This window comes from Enhydra lutris, unplaced genomic scaffold, assembly GCF_002288905.1.
Source record: "Enhydra lutris kenyoni isolate GAN:26980312 unplaced genomic scaffold, ASM228890v2 scaffoldscaffold51, whole genome shotgun sequence".
NCBI lineage: Eukaryota > Metazoa > Chordata > Mammalia > Carnivora > Mustelidae > Enhydra > Enhydra lutris.
In genome coordinates this window covers 10,929,670-10,947,085 of record NW_019154135.1, presented here as the reverse complement: position 1 = coordinate 10,947,085, position 17,416 = coordinate 10,929,670, and the positions used below count along the sequence as shown (strand labels likewise).

The following is a 17,416-nucleotide window of genomic DNA, read 5'->3' as shown; positions in this document are numbered from 1 at the left end:
CGCTTCTCTAGGGAGAACATCTAAGGAAGGAACAGGGTATCAGAGCGAGCGTGGCTTATCATCAAGGAGCGTATTATCATGAGTAAGCCTCTGCGGGGCGAGGGTGTTTTAAGAGAAGACCTTCGAGTCAGTCTGCAGGAGTCTGAGGTTGTCCTCGCTGTTTTCCAAGTCTCAGCTCAGGAGACACCGACAGCCCCAGGCTGATGCCCTCACCGGGGTCCCAGCCCTAGCAACTGCCTGATTAGCTGTATTGGAAAAGGGGCCACGCCGGTGCCTGGGTCGGACGGCAAATTGCCCAAGATGCTGATTTCACCTTTGAAATATAGTGACTTGTTTAAGGCAGTAACAGCATGTCTTCTGGGTTCCTTTTTATTTTTAAAGATTTATTTATTTATTTATTTGAGTGGGGAGGGGCAGAGGCAAAGGAAGAGAAAGAATCCAGGCAGACTCCCCAGAGACAGAGTGGGGAGCCCCCCTAGGAGCTCCATCTCACAACCCTGAGATCTGGAGCTGAGCCCAAAACAAGAATCTTGCACTAACTGAGTCACCCAGGTGCTCCTGTCATGTGTGTTCCAAACACCACCCAAGGCCACTGCCAAAGGGGCCCCAGGGCTGTCCACCAGAGTTCCTGACAAGTCAGGGGTTGACAAATTGATTTTACTGGTCCCCTTCCTCTGAGTGAGGGTTCTATATATGCCCTGGTTTGTGTGGACACTGTGTCTGGCCTCACCCAAGCTGTACCTCATCATCCTGAGAACCAGGCTGTCACCATTAGGGGACTAAGGAAGCTGAGTACCATGTGTGGACACTCTCATCAGCAGTGATGGGGGGGGGTCACATTTCAGAGGTTATGATAGGTAAGACTGGTCAGAAAACACATGCATTGGGGCGCCTGGATGGCTAACTGGGTTGAGCCTCTGACTTCAGCTCAGGTCATGATCCCAGGGTCCTGGGATTGAGTCCCGCATCGGGCTCTCTGCTTGGCAGGGAGCCTGCTTTCTCCTGTCTCTCTCTGCCTGCCTATCTACCTACTTGTGATCTCTCTCTGTCAAATAAATAAATAAAATCTTTAAAAAAAAAAAAAGAAAACACATGCATCGAACCGAGGTTCTGTCTCCCCTATAACTCTCAAGCAGTCAGGTTGGTAGGAAGGGAAAAGAGAATATTAAAGCAGCACATCACATTATAGCAGATAAAACTGCCATAAACCAGTGGACTACAGTATTGTCCCAGTGCTCTCATACATTTGTATGATCACCCAGTAGGGCCTGTTGGCCCACATGCCAGACCATGGACCCCTGTTGAGGCATCCAATGTGGTAAAGATGTAGGAGTCCCAGGAGCAGTCCTCTCACTGTGCATCAGTGTTCTAAGCCACCAAGCAAGCCCCATCACACCCAGGAGAGGAATTATCTCCTGGAATTTGCAACGGGGCCTCCCATGAGTTCTGCCAGAGAGCCCTCTCCATGCTAGTGAAACCCCTTGATGACTGCTCAGGGCACATTGTGGAAAAGGAGCGTATGTAAGATTACACGAGTAGGTCACAAGGCATGGAACACTGGTGGAGGTCACCAAGAGGACGCTGACAGCAGTTAACCTACTAGCAGGACTTGGGCAATGGGGGTGCCTCCCTCCTGTCTCCTGTGCTTGGAATGTATGTTCAGTCCACCATTCCCACAGTGGGAGTTGTTTCTAAGGACACAGACTGGAGAGGGTAAGGTGTTGTGGAGACCATCTGGATGGTAGATGTGATTAGACCCAGTGAAGGATTTTATATAAAAATGTAAAATTCTGGCAGCAAAGTGAGGAGATGTACATGTCTTGTGGTCACCCAAGACAAGCATCATAAATAAGTTCCCTTGGCTCTTAACACTACTGCCAACCAATCTGGAAAGTTCTGCCTCATTTTTAGGTCTCTCCTTGCCCTCCATGGCATGGTGGCCACCTTGTGAACCAACAAGAACTAGATATAACAGCTAAAGCTGTAAAAAGCCCAGAAGAAAAATGAGTAAAACTATATGACCTAAGGTAATGTCATCTTAGATATGATACCACATGCACAAGTAACAAAAACACAAAACAGATACATTGGAATTCATGAAATTTAAGAGCTTCAGAGAATCCAAGGACACCATCAAGAAAGTGAAAATATAGTTCAAAGAAACAAAGAATATGTTTCTAAGTAATATATGTCATGAGGATCTGGTATTCAAACAGAGCGAGCACGTTAAAACCCAATAACTGAAAGAAAAATCATTAAAAATGTTCATCATTTATCATTAGGAAAATGCAAAGAAAACCACAATAAAATGCCACACAAAATGCACTAGGGCGACTATAATGAAAAACGGAGACAGTAACAAGTGTTAACAAGAATGTGTAGGAGCTGGGATACTCATCAATTCACGGTGAGGACGTAAAATGGTGCAACCACTATGGAAAACAGTGGGGGGAAGTTCCCCCCCAAACTTCAACAAGTTACAGATAACCCAGAAATCCATTCCTAGGTATATATCTGAGAACACTGAAATCAGTCTCCCAGGAAAGCTTCCCACAAGTCTGTGCAGCAGTATTATTCCTAACAGTAAAAACGTGGAAATGACCCAAACTTACGCCAACTGACGGATGGATAAGCAAACGTACAATAGCCACACCATGGAATAGTATTAAGCCACAATAAAGAAAAGAATGGAGTGCTGACACACGCTCCAACACGGGGGACAGTGACAACAACCCTCAGTCACAAAGGTCACCTGAGTCCATCAGGTGGGAATGTCGAGAATAGGCAAATCCATAGAGACAGAGAACAAACTAGTAATTATATAACACTGCGATGGAGGAAAGGCCAGGAGAGAAGATCAACACTTTTTGAAGGATGAGCATGTGATAGAAATCTTCAAAATATTTCTCATCCAATGTTACTGCTTTTCCACTTATTGATAGAGAAACACACTTCTGCGTCACTTTTTGCTTGTTTTAAGGGCAAGTTTATGGATGTGATTCCTTTTGTCCCATTTTTTTTTTTTCTTTCTATGAGCTCATCTGAATTTCATGCAAAATGGAAGTTATTTGCAAGTAGATGTTTCTCACCGGGAAGGTTTCTTCCTTTGCAATTTCAAGGAGACTTATCATGCACACTTACATAATCAACAGCCATGTCAAGAAATTTACATTAAAAATAATTTTATCCAAGAATTGTGAATTGGAGATTTAGCCAGTTTAGATGCCATAAATGAGCATTTGATGGAATATGACCTATATTATGATGTAGTGCATTAAGTCAACATTTCCTGTTTTCTTGTATATCCTACCTTCCTAAAATCAAATGAAGATTCTTAATGCCTTTTTTCTTATCAGTTCTTGCAAACTTCACCTACCAATCACCACCCCCCCATACTGCCTAAATTCTATCTACCTTATCCTGTTAAACCCTACCTTATTAGTGATCAGCCACTATTGATGGGTTTGAAACACCCTTTTTTCTCTATGCTGGGGACACAATTTCACTGAAAACCAACTTTTAGTTGTTCTGTTCTAAGGTTTCCTCAACTGATTTTGTATAGCTCCAAGACCTCTAGGTCCTCCTTCCCTGTCTCAATTGTGAGACAATACGTCAATATACTTCCCCAATTAGTCACCACCCATGATTTTAGAACAAAAATGCAAGTTTTCCACCAGCAAACATTATATCCATCATTTGGATACTAGGAGTAGTAACCATAATTAAATATTACAAGTTCCTTAATATTTTACATCAACAATTTTTAGAAGTTATGCATCACTTGATATAAAAATAACCATTTTCAGTATACTCACTACGTTATGTGACAATTACCTATCTAATTCTCCAAAAAGAAACCCCTTTCATAATAATAATTAGTCCAAATTGTCCCCTTTCCCTAGCCCCTTGCAACTATATCTCTTGCAACTTTTATAACCCCTTGCAACTTTTTATCTCTACAGATTTGCCATTTTGGACATTTCATAGAAATGGAATCATACTGTATATGACCTTTTTGTGTCCGTTTCTTTCAGTTAATGTATTTCTAAGGTTCATCCATGTCATGATACATAGTGGTTCTTATTTGCTTTTATGGTTTGCTAACATTCCATTGTATGGATGTATCACTTTTTATTTACCCATTCATCAGCGGATGAACACTTGGATTGCTTCCAATTTTCCTCCATTATAAATAATGTTGCTGTGAGCATCCGTGTACAGGTTTTTCTGTAAATATATGGTTTCAGTTCTCTCTGATATATGCTTAGGACTGACACTGCTGAGTCATATGGTAATTGTGTGTTTAACTTCACGAAGAACTACCAGACTGTTATCGTGACAGCTGCAGAATTTTACATTCAGTGAAGCTCCTCAGGGGCTCAGTCGGTTAAGTGTCTGACTCTTGGTTTTGGTTCAGGTCATGATCTCATAGGTCATGGGATTGAGCCCCACATTGGGCCCTGCACTCACCAGAGAGTCTGCTCGAGATTCTCTCCCTCTGTCCTTCTCCTGCATGCATTGCTCTCCCTCAAATAAATAAATAAGTCTTTAAAAAGTATATTTGAGGGGTGCCTGAGTGGCTCAGTCTGCCTTTGGCTCAGGTCATGATCCCAGGATCCTGGGGTCAAGCCCCACATCAGGCTCCCTGCTCAGCGGGAAGCCTGCTTCTCCCTCTCCCACTCCCCCTGCTTGTGTTCCCTCTCTCACTGTGTCTGTCTCTGCCAAATAAGTAAATAAAATCATTATATATATATACATAATATATATATTATGTATATATATATATATATTTATTATTTTTTAAAATTTTACTACTTTGTGTTACTGCCACCACTACTGCCATGGCCACAGCCCCCACCACATTCACAGTCTTGCCGAAGCCTGAGTTCTCTGTGGAAATGACCTGTGAAGGCTGCTCTAATGTGGTCAATCTGGAGCTCAACAAGGTGGGAGAAGCTGACTTTGACATTGACCTGCCGAATAAGAAGGTCCGCATCAACTCTGAGCACAGTGTGAACACTCAGCTGGAGACACTGGACAAAACAGGAAAGGCTGTTTCTTACGTTGCACCCAAGTAGAGAGGGCCCAGACCTCTGGGCCTAAGATGCACCAAACAGGACACTTATCCTCCCTTGCCTTCCAGACAGAGCTGAGGCCTGGCAGTCCTGCTCAACAGTGGCAGCTCTTGCAGAAACTCTCACTGGCCCTGCTGCTCCCTAGCTTCCCTGCAGTAAAATTGAGCCACTTTTGTTGAGTGTGTGTGTGGGGGGGATTACATTCTCATCAGCAATGTTGGAGTGCCCCAATTTCCCCACATCCTTGTCAATGCATGTTATCTGGCATTTTGATTATAGCCATCCTGGTGGGTATTACATAGTATCTTATTGTAGTTTTCAATGCATTTTCCAAATGATTAATGATTTAAACATCTTTTCAAAATGCATTTGTTGAGTATGATTTTAATATCTATGTTCTTCAGAGAAATGTCTATTCAAAAATTTTTCCCATTTTGTATTAGATTTATTTGTCTTTTATGGTGGAGTGTTGGTTTGATTGGTGGACCTTTTTGAGATATATAGTGTGAAAATGTTTTCTTCCACTCTGTGGTTATCTCCTTACTTTATTAATATTGTTCTTTGACCAAAAAAAAAAAAATTTTTGTTTTGATAAATTCCCATATATCTAGATTTTTTAAAAAAGACTTTATTTATTTATTTGACACAGAGAGAGTGAGATCACAAGTAGGCAGAGAGGCAGGCAGAGAGAAGGGGGAAGCAGGCTCCCCGCTGAGCAGAGAGCCAGATGCGGGGCTCGATCGCAGGACCCTGAGATCATGACCCGATCCAAATGCCAAGGCTTAACCAACTGAGCCATCCAGGTGCCCCTCCAATATATCTAGTTTTAATTGCTTGTAGGTTTTTTTGATGGAATATCTAAAAATCTACTACCAAATCCAAACTCATGAAAATATCCATATATTTTTCTTTGTAAGAAAATTATAATTTTGGCTCTTCTGTTTGGACTTTTTATCCATCTTGAGTTCATTTTTGCACATTGCGTGAGGTGGGGTCTGCTCTGTGTGTGCGTGTGCATGTGTGTGCTGTCATCCCAGCACCAGTTGTTGAAAAGACTACTCTTTCCCCATTGAATAGTCTTGACGTGCTTGTTAAAATCAGTTGACCATATGTATGGATTTATTTCTGGACACAAAAATCTATTCCAGTGATCTACACCAATGTCCTTAAGCCAGTAACATATTCTTTTACTCCAATTCCTGTAACTTCACATTAAGTTTTGAAACCAGGAGATGTGAGTTCTGGGACTTTGTTCTTTTTTCAAGATTGTTTTGACTATTTTATGTTCCTTGAAATTACACAGAAATTTCAGGATCAACATTTCAATTGTTGCAAAAAAAGAAAACAGGATTTTGACAGGCAGTGCTCCGAATATCCAGCTCACTTTGGGGAGCATGCCCTCTCAACTATATTAAATATTAGTATTTGTGAACATGGAACATCTTTCATTCATCTTTCCTCAGTTCTGATGTTTTGTAGTTGCCACTGTACAAGTCATACACTTGTTTGGTTAAATTTATTCCTAAGTGTTTTTTTTTGTTTGTTTGTTTTTTTGATGCTATTATAAATGCAATTTTTTAAAAATAATTTCAATTTTGAGAGTTCATTGCTAGTATTTTTAGAAATAGAACTGATTTTTGTTTATTGCTTTTGTAGCCTGCAACCTCACTCAACTCATTAGCTCTAATCATAGTCTTCAGAAGACTCATTAGTCATTTCTAATTTAAAACCATGCCATGTACCAAACAAAAACCCAATGGCAAACACTTAAAAAAAAAATCATGTCATGTGTAAATGAAGATAATTTTACTTCTTTCTTTCCAAACTGGATGTTCTTACCTTCATTTGTGGCCTACTGCTCATGATTAGAACCGAGTACAATGTTTAGCAAAAATGATGAGAGTAGACAATTTCATTTATTCCTGATCTTAGGAGGGAAATGTTCAGTTTTTCCCCCATTAAGTACGATGTTAGCTGTGGGTTTTTCATTGATGTCTGTGATCAGGTTGAGAAAATTCCATTCTATTCCTAGTTTGTTGAGCATTTTTACTTTTTTTTTTTTTTAAGATTTTATTTATTTATTTGACAGAGATCACAAGTAGACAGAGAAGCAGGCAGAGAGAGAGAGGGAAGCAGGCTCCCCGCTGAGCGGAGAACCCGATGTGGGACTCAATCCCAGGACCCTGAGATCATGACCTGAGCTGAAGGCAGCGGCTTAACCCACTGAGCCACCCAGGCGCCTGCATTTTTACTTTTTGAAGGTGTTAGATTTTGTCAAAAGCTTTACTTTATGTCTAGGGTGATGATCTTTTTTCACCTGCATTCTAGTAAGATGGTGTATTATAATCATTATTTTCATTTGTTAAACCACCTTGAATTCCTAGAATAAATCCTCCTTGGCCATGGTAGATAATTTTTTTAATATATGAATGGTTTTGGCTTGCTAGTCTTTTGTTGAGGAGTGTACCTCTATATTCATTAGATATATTTGTTTATACTTTATTTTTGTAAAGTGTCTTTGTCTGACTTTGGTGTAGGGTAATGTTGGCATAGTAGATGAGATAGAAAGCATCTCATCCTGTTCTATTTTTTGGAAAAAAAAATATTGGAAATATCAATGCTAATTCTTCCTTAAATATTGGGTGGAATTCATCAGTGAAGTCACCATCCAGGACCTTTCTTTGATTGAGGTGTTAGGATTACGTATTAAGTCTCTTCGCTTGTAGTTTCCACTGAGATTTTCTGTTCTACTTGATTCACTTTTTTTTTTAAGATTTTATTTATTTATTTGACAGAGTGCACAAGCAAGCAATTGGCAGGCAGAGGGAGAGGGAGAAGCAGACTCTACTGAGCAGGGAGCCCAATGCGGAACTCAATCCCAGGACCCTGGGATCATGACCCGAGCCAAAGGCAGCTGCTCAACCATCTGAGCCACCAGGCGCCCCACTACTTGATTCACTTTTGGCAGGTTGTGTGCTTCTGGGATTTTTTTCTATTGTATTCGGGTTACAGAACGTGTTCTAATTTATACAATTGCTCAGAGTATTATTCCTTTATGTTGTTTTTTATTTCTGAAATGTTAGGAGTAATGTCCCCACTTTCAGTCATGATTTTGCTACTTTGAGTCTTTTCTGCCCCTCCCCCCACCATAAGTCTTGTTCAAGGTCAGTCAATATCGATCTTTTCAAAGAATCCACTTTTGCTTTAATTTAATTTTTCTATTGTTTTTCTATTATTTGTCTCATTTATCTCCACCTTAATCTTTCTTATTTCCTTCTTTTTGCTTGCTTTGGTTTTAGTTTGCTCTTTTCATGTTTTTTTATTTTCCTCGTTACTTAATGTAGAAGTTTAGGTCATTGATTTGAGTGTTTTGTTGTTGTTGTTGTTGTTTTGTTTTTGTTTAAGTACACGTTTATAGCTATAGATTTCCCTCAACTACTGCTTTCAGTTTATTCTATAAGTTTTATTTTTTGTGTGTTTTCATTTTTTTAAAAGGTTGATTTATTTATTTTAGAGAGAGAAAGAGAGAGCAGGCATGCACATGAGCAGGGGAGGGGCAGAGAGAAAGGGAGAGGGAGAGAATCTCAAGCAGACTCCCCGCTGAGATTATGACCTGAGCGGAAACCAAGAGCTGGACACTTAACTGACCAGCCACACAAACATCCCTTGTTGTGTTCTCACTGTAATTCATCCCCAGGTATTTTCTAATTTCCCATCTGATTTCTTCTTTGACCCATTGATTATTTAGAATTGTGTGGTTTAATTTCTGCATCTCAGTGAATTTCCCATATTTCCTTCTTCTATCATTTTAGTTGGAGAACATCCTATATACAATTTCAGATTTTAAAATGCACTGAAATTAGTTTATGGCTTAACTCCTGCCCTGTCTTGGAGGATGTTCCATATGCATTTATGAAGAGTACGAATACGAGTGTTCTCGGGTTGAACGTTCCATAGATGTTTGCCAGGTACCTGTGACTTCGAGTGTTGCTCAAGTCTCTTCTTTCCTTACTGCTCTTCAATCTACTCGTTCTATGCATCATCGAAAGTGACGTGTTAATGAAGTCTTTGTTTACTAATTTTGAACTATTTCCCCCTTCAACACTGTCACTGTTTACTTCATGTATCTTGGTGTTCTGCTGTTATGTACATTTATAATTGTTACATATTCTTGGTAGATTAATCTTTTTGTTGTTATCCATCCTTTTCCTCTTTCATACAATATTTATTTTCTCTGATATCAATGTAGTCACTCTGGCTCTCTTTTTGTTGTTATTTTCACGGAAAAGCTTTTTCCAAACTTTTCTTTCAACTTGTTGTTATATTTGAATCTAACTTGACTATCTTAGGACAGCATATAGCTGTTCAGTGACTTCACTAAGCTGGTTTTATAAAGCATGTATTCTTTGTTGGCTGTAGTCACTGGCATCTCTGTTTTACTAGGTAGTGGTCAGCTACTGATTGAACATTCTATCGATGGGCTCTGTTTGTTAGATCTTGCTTTTGGCGTTCAATCAGTTTTCAACTCTGCCTTGGTCTTCACTTCTTGCTTGCCCAAAGCCTGACTGTCATCTATAGGTGAGCACGTAGGGCCTTTTTATGTCTTCCTTTAGCATGCACACATCCCAGAGCATGTGTATAGCCCTTGGCATGTGCATGATTTGCAGATTATCAGGACTTGTGCATGATTTGCAGATTATCATGTGTTGGAATACCGTAAAGCTCTTATGTCCCCAAAGAATCTCATTCTTCAACCTTTTTGGTTAGTGTACTGTTTTCCCCAACTGTTATTTGCGGGTCCACGCAGCAATGACTGATACATTTACCTTTATATATTGTCTACAAATCTTCCCGGGGGAGTTGCCTCAGACTGGGAATGCTCTGAGTAAAATGAGATAAAAGCAAGCCCTTTGACCTAGTCTTCCAAGGAGCCATGAGACACCCCTCCACTCCAAACTGCAGTTCTTTTCAAATGAGGTCTGTTCTCCTCCTTCTGGGGCCAGTATCCATACTGTGGGTGTGGGATGTCATCTTCAAGGCCACCACCAATCTGGGGGGCAGGATATAGCACCAGATTAAGATAAAATACCATAAATACACTGTTCTTTAGGTTCAGGTGTTTGAGTTTTTGTTTTGTTTTGCTTTGCTTTTTGTTTTAATTAATTGTTCCCCTGGTGGTTGCTCTAAGCTCCTGGTTAGTTTACAGAGTTCTGAAAATAGGAATTCTAACAGTTTTCCCCAATTTTTTATTGTTTTGCTGGCATTACTCTCCAATATATTTTTGAAACCAGGTCTGAAATTATTTTCTTAGGTGAACAACTAGAAATAATGAGAGTTTTTCTCCAACATTTTAACAATTTGCAAAGATTTCAAGACAAATTCAGTGTGATTTTAGGAGTTTAAATCACAGGTTTCTTTTAAAAATATTTATTTGTTTGTTTATTTCTTTGCTTCTTTGTTTTTAGAGAATACAGTACATGTGAGAGAGGAGGAGGGGGAAGAGGCAGAGGGAGAGAGAAACTTAGACAGACTCCCCACTGAGCACAGAGGCCCACATGGGGCTCTATTTCACAATCCATGAGATCATGACCTGAGCTGAAACCAAGAGTCAGATGCTCAACTGACTGAACCATCCAGGTGTTCCTTATATTACAGATTTCTTAATTGAAAGTGTTGTGCCTCTCAGATATGATGTTTCACACTACGTTTTCCTTTCTTGCTGTTGAAATCTTAAAATACTCAGTTTACATCTTTCTTCACAAGTATGTTTAGCATCAGGTCCCAAAACAACACGTTCCCTTTATTTATTTTAAAATTATCTGATATTTATTTTTCTCTGGGAATTTTGTATGTGAAGGATGATCTTGGGTCTTTGAAGTTGATTTTATACTTTTAAATGTACCTGTCAATTTGCATATCCCTCAACTAGAAAATTCCTCTTTTACCTTCAAAAGCTGTCTGATTGCTTATCTCCTTTTTGTTTGAGGAAGTAGAGCTCACTTTCATTTTTTGCAGAGGCAAAAGGTTATACTTTGAATTGGACTTTATGTAATTGAACTGACCCCTTTTAAAGCAAAATTCTTACTTCTGCTTTTGTTGTGTGTTAGATGGGGTAATTTGTATTTTGAAAAAAAAATGTTTTTTAAATCTCTTTGAAACTAATTGGATTGGCAAAGTTACCTTTAGAAAGCTTTCACAAATTTTGACATTGGAACTGGTTCAGATGGGCATGGCAGCTAATTGCCAGAACATTTTCTGTCTTCATGATTGGTAATATTTATTGAATACAATTCAGTTCCACAAATATTTGTTGTGTGCTCCTTATGCTACCATTGTTGTGCCAGACACCATCAGAAATCACAAAGGAAAATACATAGTCCTTTTGTTCAAAGGAATATGCTCTCTGGTAAAGTAGGTCATTTAATGAAATAATTCAGTGCAATAACATTTCGGTGACTACAAGCACTTAAAGTAAACAATGAGCACAGGGCGAGGGAGAGTCAAGAAGATTGCTTTTCCTTCCATTTCACAATTGTCCTATTTTTCCTTTCTGTGATTGTATTTGATTAGTTCAGTCTCAGATGTGTAGTGTTTATATCATGTTGAGATTTACCGGTCTTTGGGGGAGAAGAGCAGTACACCTTTCCCAACCCAGCTGTTGGTGTGCGGAGTGAAGGAGAACATGCTCCACGCAGGCTGGGACCAGAAGGGGCCAAGAGAGGAAGGAGAGCGGTGGTCGGATTTTGAGGTGGTCTGGATCAGGTGTGGTGATCTTAAATGGGACTCCTCACATCCCTGAAGTTAGAATGAACTGGGTTTCCTGGTGGCCCGAATATGATGCTGGAAAGAAAGCAGAATGAGGGTTTGTAGTGGGCAGCTATAAAGATAGACTTGCCATCAACAGAAAAAAACTGAGGTAGAGAGACATCGAGCTAATGTCAGGAGCTCCTTTTGTGACCTTAGGTTGGAGGTTCTCATCAGACTCCCACTGGAGCTTCAGTTAGACAGTAGGATTTGGGAAGCTACTGTTCAAGGTAGAGGTCAGGGCTGAAAATATAAATTTAAGAGGCATCAGCATATGAATGCACATGATCATTGAAGAACAAATATAGATGCAATCAAAGGAGGGAATTCAAAGACTCATCCCAGTGGCATTTCCATTTTTAATGTCAAGAGATGAAGGAAGGGCCAAACAGAGAGGATAGAATGGACCTCCCAAAAAGTGAGAAAAAGATAGAAGACTGCATGATGTCTTCAGTCAAAATGGAATCAAGTGGTTCCAGGACAAAGGAGTGATCACCTCAGTCCTTTGCTGATGAGCAAGAACTGACGTTGTGCATGACAATGTGGATGTCATTGATGATATGACAAAGGCACCATTTTTGAGTTATGGAGGCAAAAATTGGTTCAAATGAAAATTGAAGGGGAGGGGCACCTGGATAGCCCAGTCAATTGAGCATCTGACTCTTGATTTCGGCTCAGGTCATGATCTCAGGGTCATGACATCGAGTCCCTCACCCTCATCAGGCTCCACACTCAGCAGGGAATCTGCTTGGATTCTCTCTCCCTCTCCCCCTCCCCTGCTCTCTCTCTCTCTCTCTGAAATAAATAAATAAATCTTTTAAAGAAAGAAAACTGGGGACACCTGGGTGGCTCAGTTAAGCATCAGCCTTTACCTCAGGTCATGATCCCAGCTGGGGTCCTGGGATCGAGGCCCACATCAGGATCAGGCTCCCGGCTTAGCAGGGAATCTGTCTCTTCTTCTCCATCCGCCTCTCCTCAGCTCATGCTCTCTTTTGCTCATGCTCCCTCAAATATCAAATAAATAAATAAAATCTTTAAAAAAAAAAAAAATTCGAAGGGAAAATTGAACACATAGTGACAATGTGTCTAGTTATGGTATGAAGCAGTTTTTTAAAAAATAGAGCAAGAGCAGAAGTTGGAAATGTTTCACCGTTTTTAAGATAAGAAAAATAGGAATGTCATGTAGGAAGAGATGTTTGCCTTGGAGTTAGAAAGCGAAAGCGATTCCTAACACCGAGTTTAAGGACACGAGATTTCCTTGATTGTTTGCCTTGATTTCCAGAGGGCTCAGGGGAAAGATTTGGAAAGGGGGATAGGGACTGAGGAAAAGGTGATATGCAGAGTCCACAGAGAAGGAAGGAGACCACAAGGCTCTTGGACACCTTTTGTTTATTGACATGGACAGAAGGGTGTGATGGACTGCACACATCCATCTCCCATGCAGACAGTGGTATTGTAACCAAACTGCCAATGAGCTCTCACCTTGGTCGGGGACAGGCAGAGACTGTATCAGGTGTCGCCATACGAAGTAAGCTTTATTTGTAGCAAAGAAAGAGATCACCAGGAACAACTTCCAAAGCCTTGATTCTACAAACAACAAAACTGGGCAAGTTTTTAGCCAAGGGTATGTGTCTTTTTGGGAAGGAGTCAGGCAAAGGAGAGCTCAGGATAGAAGTGAGGCAAAGGTCATACTAAGTGGATGGCGTCCAGGTCCTTGTTGATTGAAACCACAGACCAGCAAGGGTTTGTAGCATCAATTGTCTGACTCATTAGTCTGATGTGCAGGTGCTCAAAGGGGTTTAAATCTTGCAAAAAAGACTCAAGAATGTGTGTTAGGCCAATCTCTACTTTGGGAAACAGCACTTGGCCTTTGATCAATGATTTACTGTCTGATATGGTTAGGTTATTTCCTGGCCCAGTAGAGACTGTGCATTCCATTTGTTTCCTTAAAATCCTTAACTTGGGTGATTTCTGCATTCCTTTGTGATTCCAACACTTTCTAGGGGGTTCAATGAGTAGTGTGCTGGGGCGAATAGTGCAAGTTGGGCATTGATCTCAAAAATAGCCAGGGGCCTAACATGATTTCCCTTGTATCCCGAAATCCTCTGCCTCTGCTTCCTTTTTCCAGGGACCCCAATCTCTTCCTGCTTCCAGGACATAGCATTTGAGAAGACTTGAGAATTGGCTCCAGTTTTGGGAGGTATGGGTGTCCTGCAAAGAGGTGGTTTCCCCAAGAATGATGACTCTCTCTTGTCCTCTAGTTCCCTCAGTGGCCTTCAGGTCAACAGATTAGGGGTTTGGTGGTGAAATAGGCAATCTTTTGACTGTCAGCTATGATCAGTAAAGAGATGGTCTCTGTCCATGACCATGAATACCCTCTCGAACTCCATATTTATCTTTTTTTTTTTTTTTACAGATTATGCTTTTATATATAAGTAGATATTAATTTGCCAGATCCAAAGTCATTAAGATTTTCTCCTGATTCTTATAGAAGTTCGGTAATGTTGATGCTTATATTTATATCTATAATTGACGGTTGGTTAATTTTTCTATATGTTGTGCAGTAAGGGTCACAGGCCACTTTTTATCCCAGATGAAATTAATTGTTCCAACATTACTTAAAAAAAAATAGGATTTTATTTGTTTGACAGAGAGAGAGTGAGAGAGAGAGCACAAGCAGGCAGAGTGGTCTGCAGAGGGAGAGGGAGAAACAGGCTCCCGGGCTGAACAGAGAGCTAGACACTGGGCTCAATCCCAGAACCCTGGGATCATGACCCGAACCGAAGGGAGGTGCCCCCTTTTTTAAAAAATATTAACCTTTATTCCACATCATTTGATTTTGCTCCTTTCTTGAAAATCAGTTGACCATATATGTGTTCATGTGTATTATATCTGCTACTCTGTTCGGCCGAGAAATTGTCTCTCTTTATACCAACGCCACGCTCTATTGGTCACTTCAGCTTTATAGTAAATCTTAAAATCACAAAAGATACCCCTTTCAACTTGGTTTTACTTTATCAAATTAGTTTTGCATTTCCCAGGGGATTTTTAAACAATCTCATCAGTTACTACAAAGAAACCTGACGGGGGTTTAGTTGGGATTACGTTGAATTTACAGATCAATTTTGAAAGCTGACACCGTAACAGTACTGAGTTTTCCAGCTATGGTGATGGTGTATTTTTTCCTTTTATTTACATCTTCTTTAATTTATCTCACTCATATTTTGTTATACTTTTGTAACATTCAGTTAGTACTTGTTAAAGCTATTTATTTGTTCTAGTACCATTTTTGTAGTTTTAGGGGCATTTTCTCCAGAGATGATCACATCATCTGATTTTATTTGTTTTCCTTATTGTACCGGCTGGAATCTACAGCTCGATGTTCAACAGAAGTCATGAGAGCAGAGATCCTTGACATTTTGTGTTCTGAAGGGGGCAGTGCTAAGTTTTTTACTGTTTGGAATGTGAGCTGCAGACAGTTTATAGATGTTCTTTACCAGCTTTAGGAAATATTCTTAGATTCCCACATTTCTGAAGTTTTATAAAATCAGAAACTGATGATGGATTTTTTTCAAATTCTTTCTCTAACTCCTGACATCATCACTTACTTTTTCCTCTTTGGTTATTTACATGATGAATTGCATTAACTGATTTTAAAATATTACATTTATCCTGCATTCTTGGGATTAATCCCAGTCAGTGGATTTGATTTGCTAAGACTTTTGTTAAATAATGTACACTCCCATATTCATGCGTGAATAAGATTAGGTCTTTTTTCCCATACTCTTCCCCTCTTTTTTTGTTCAGATGCTGCAGGCTTCACAAAATAAACTGGAGAGTATTCATGGTTTCGAAGTTTCAGGAATATCTTGCAGAACAGTCATATTATCTCTTCCTTCAGTATTTTGTATAATTCAGCCATCTTCGTGTTGAGTCTTCTTTATTGGAAGGTTATTAATCAGAAACAGGTTTAAAAAAATAGATATAGTACCTTTTCAGTTTTCAATTTCTTCTGAGTGAGGCCTGGCCTCGAGGTTTATATTTTGAAGGGATGTGCCCATTTCATCTAAGTTGCTGAATTTATTGGAGAGAAGTTGTTTATGATATTCCACTATTGTTCTTTTAATATCTGTAAGACCTTAGTGATGCCAACTCTCTCATTTTTTATATTGATTATTTCTCTGCTCTAGTTTTTTTTTTTTTTTTCTTCATATGTCTAGCTAGGATTTTTATCAACTTTATTTATCTTCTGAAAGTATCAGCTTCTTGCTCCATTAATTTTCTTTATTGTTCATCTGTTTACTCTTTCATTGATTTCTTCTCTGATCGGTATTATCTCCTATCTGCTTCTCACCTGGGGCTTCACCTGGCTTACTTTTTCCAGTTTCTGGAGTTGGTAGCTGAGATAAATGATCATTCCTCTTTTCTAGTATAATCGTTCAGTGCTATACGTTTCACTTTTAGCCTGATTTCACTGTGCCCCACCCTTTCAATATGTTGTTTCTCCATTTTAATTCAATTTAACTCTTTTCTACTTTTCTTAGATCCATGTTTTACTTTCTTTATAAATACCGAGGATTATCCAAATATGTTCATTTTGTTGAATTTTAATTTCATTTCACAGGGGCCATAGAACACAATGTGTATGATGAGAACCCTAGTACGATTGCTGATTCTACTTCTAGCCTGCCTGTGGGTTGAGCTGCAATGTCAGTTCTTGTCCGTGTGCAACCTGCCCCTCAGATGAAAGACCTGTAGCCCACACTGCCCCCTAACCAATTCCTTAAAATCTCCCCTGCTCGCTGCCCCTTCCTCTCAACATACACTCTCTCTCTCTCTCTCTCTCTCTCTCTCAGTTCTATTTCTCTGGGAGAACACTCATAAATACAGATATTGCTTTTATGATCTAGAATATTAATTATCTTGGAAAATGTCCCATGTGGACTTTAATGGAATACGTATTACTTTGTTTTAGGAAACATCGTTGCCTGATTGTCTATTAGGCCATTCCAGTCTTCCATGTTATTTATTTTCTCTCTACTATTAGTTATTGAGAAAGTAATGTTGAAGCATGCAACTAGGGACACCTGGCTGGCCCACTTGGTTAAGCGAAGGACTCTTGATTTCCACTGAGGTCATGATCTCAGGGCTTTGAGACGGAACCCCAAGTAGGGCTCCATGCTTAATCAGGAGGCTGCTTGAGTATCTCTTCCTCTCCCTCTGATCCCTCCCACTTGTGTTCTCTCTCTCTAAAATAAATAATTACAACTTTTAAAAAAAGAAACAGGCAACTATAATTCATCTTCTTATTACTATTTTTACCAGACTTCATGTGTTTTGAACTCTGTTATTAGGCGAATACACCTTTAAGATTATGAGTTCATGACAAATTGACCCCCTTTACATTAAAAAAAAAAAAAAAGATCCAGTGTACTCCTGGCAACATTCCTTTCTCTGAAAATTACTTTCTGTCATATTAATACAAGATGCAACATTTCTTTTTATTAGTGTTAGAATCGTATGTATTTTTCAGTAAT

The 17,416-nt window shown here is 39.6% G+C and overlaps 1 pseudogene; it reads left to right on the top strand.

Annotated features, from left to right (window-relative positions):
• Positions 1-4,841: 4,841 nt before the first annotated feature.
• Positions 4,842-5,078, top strand: LOC111157010 (annotated as a pseudogene).
• The last annotated feature ends 12,338 nt before the right edge of the window (positions 5,079-17,416 follow it).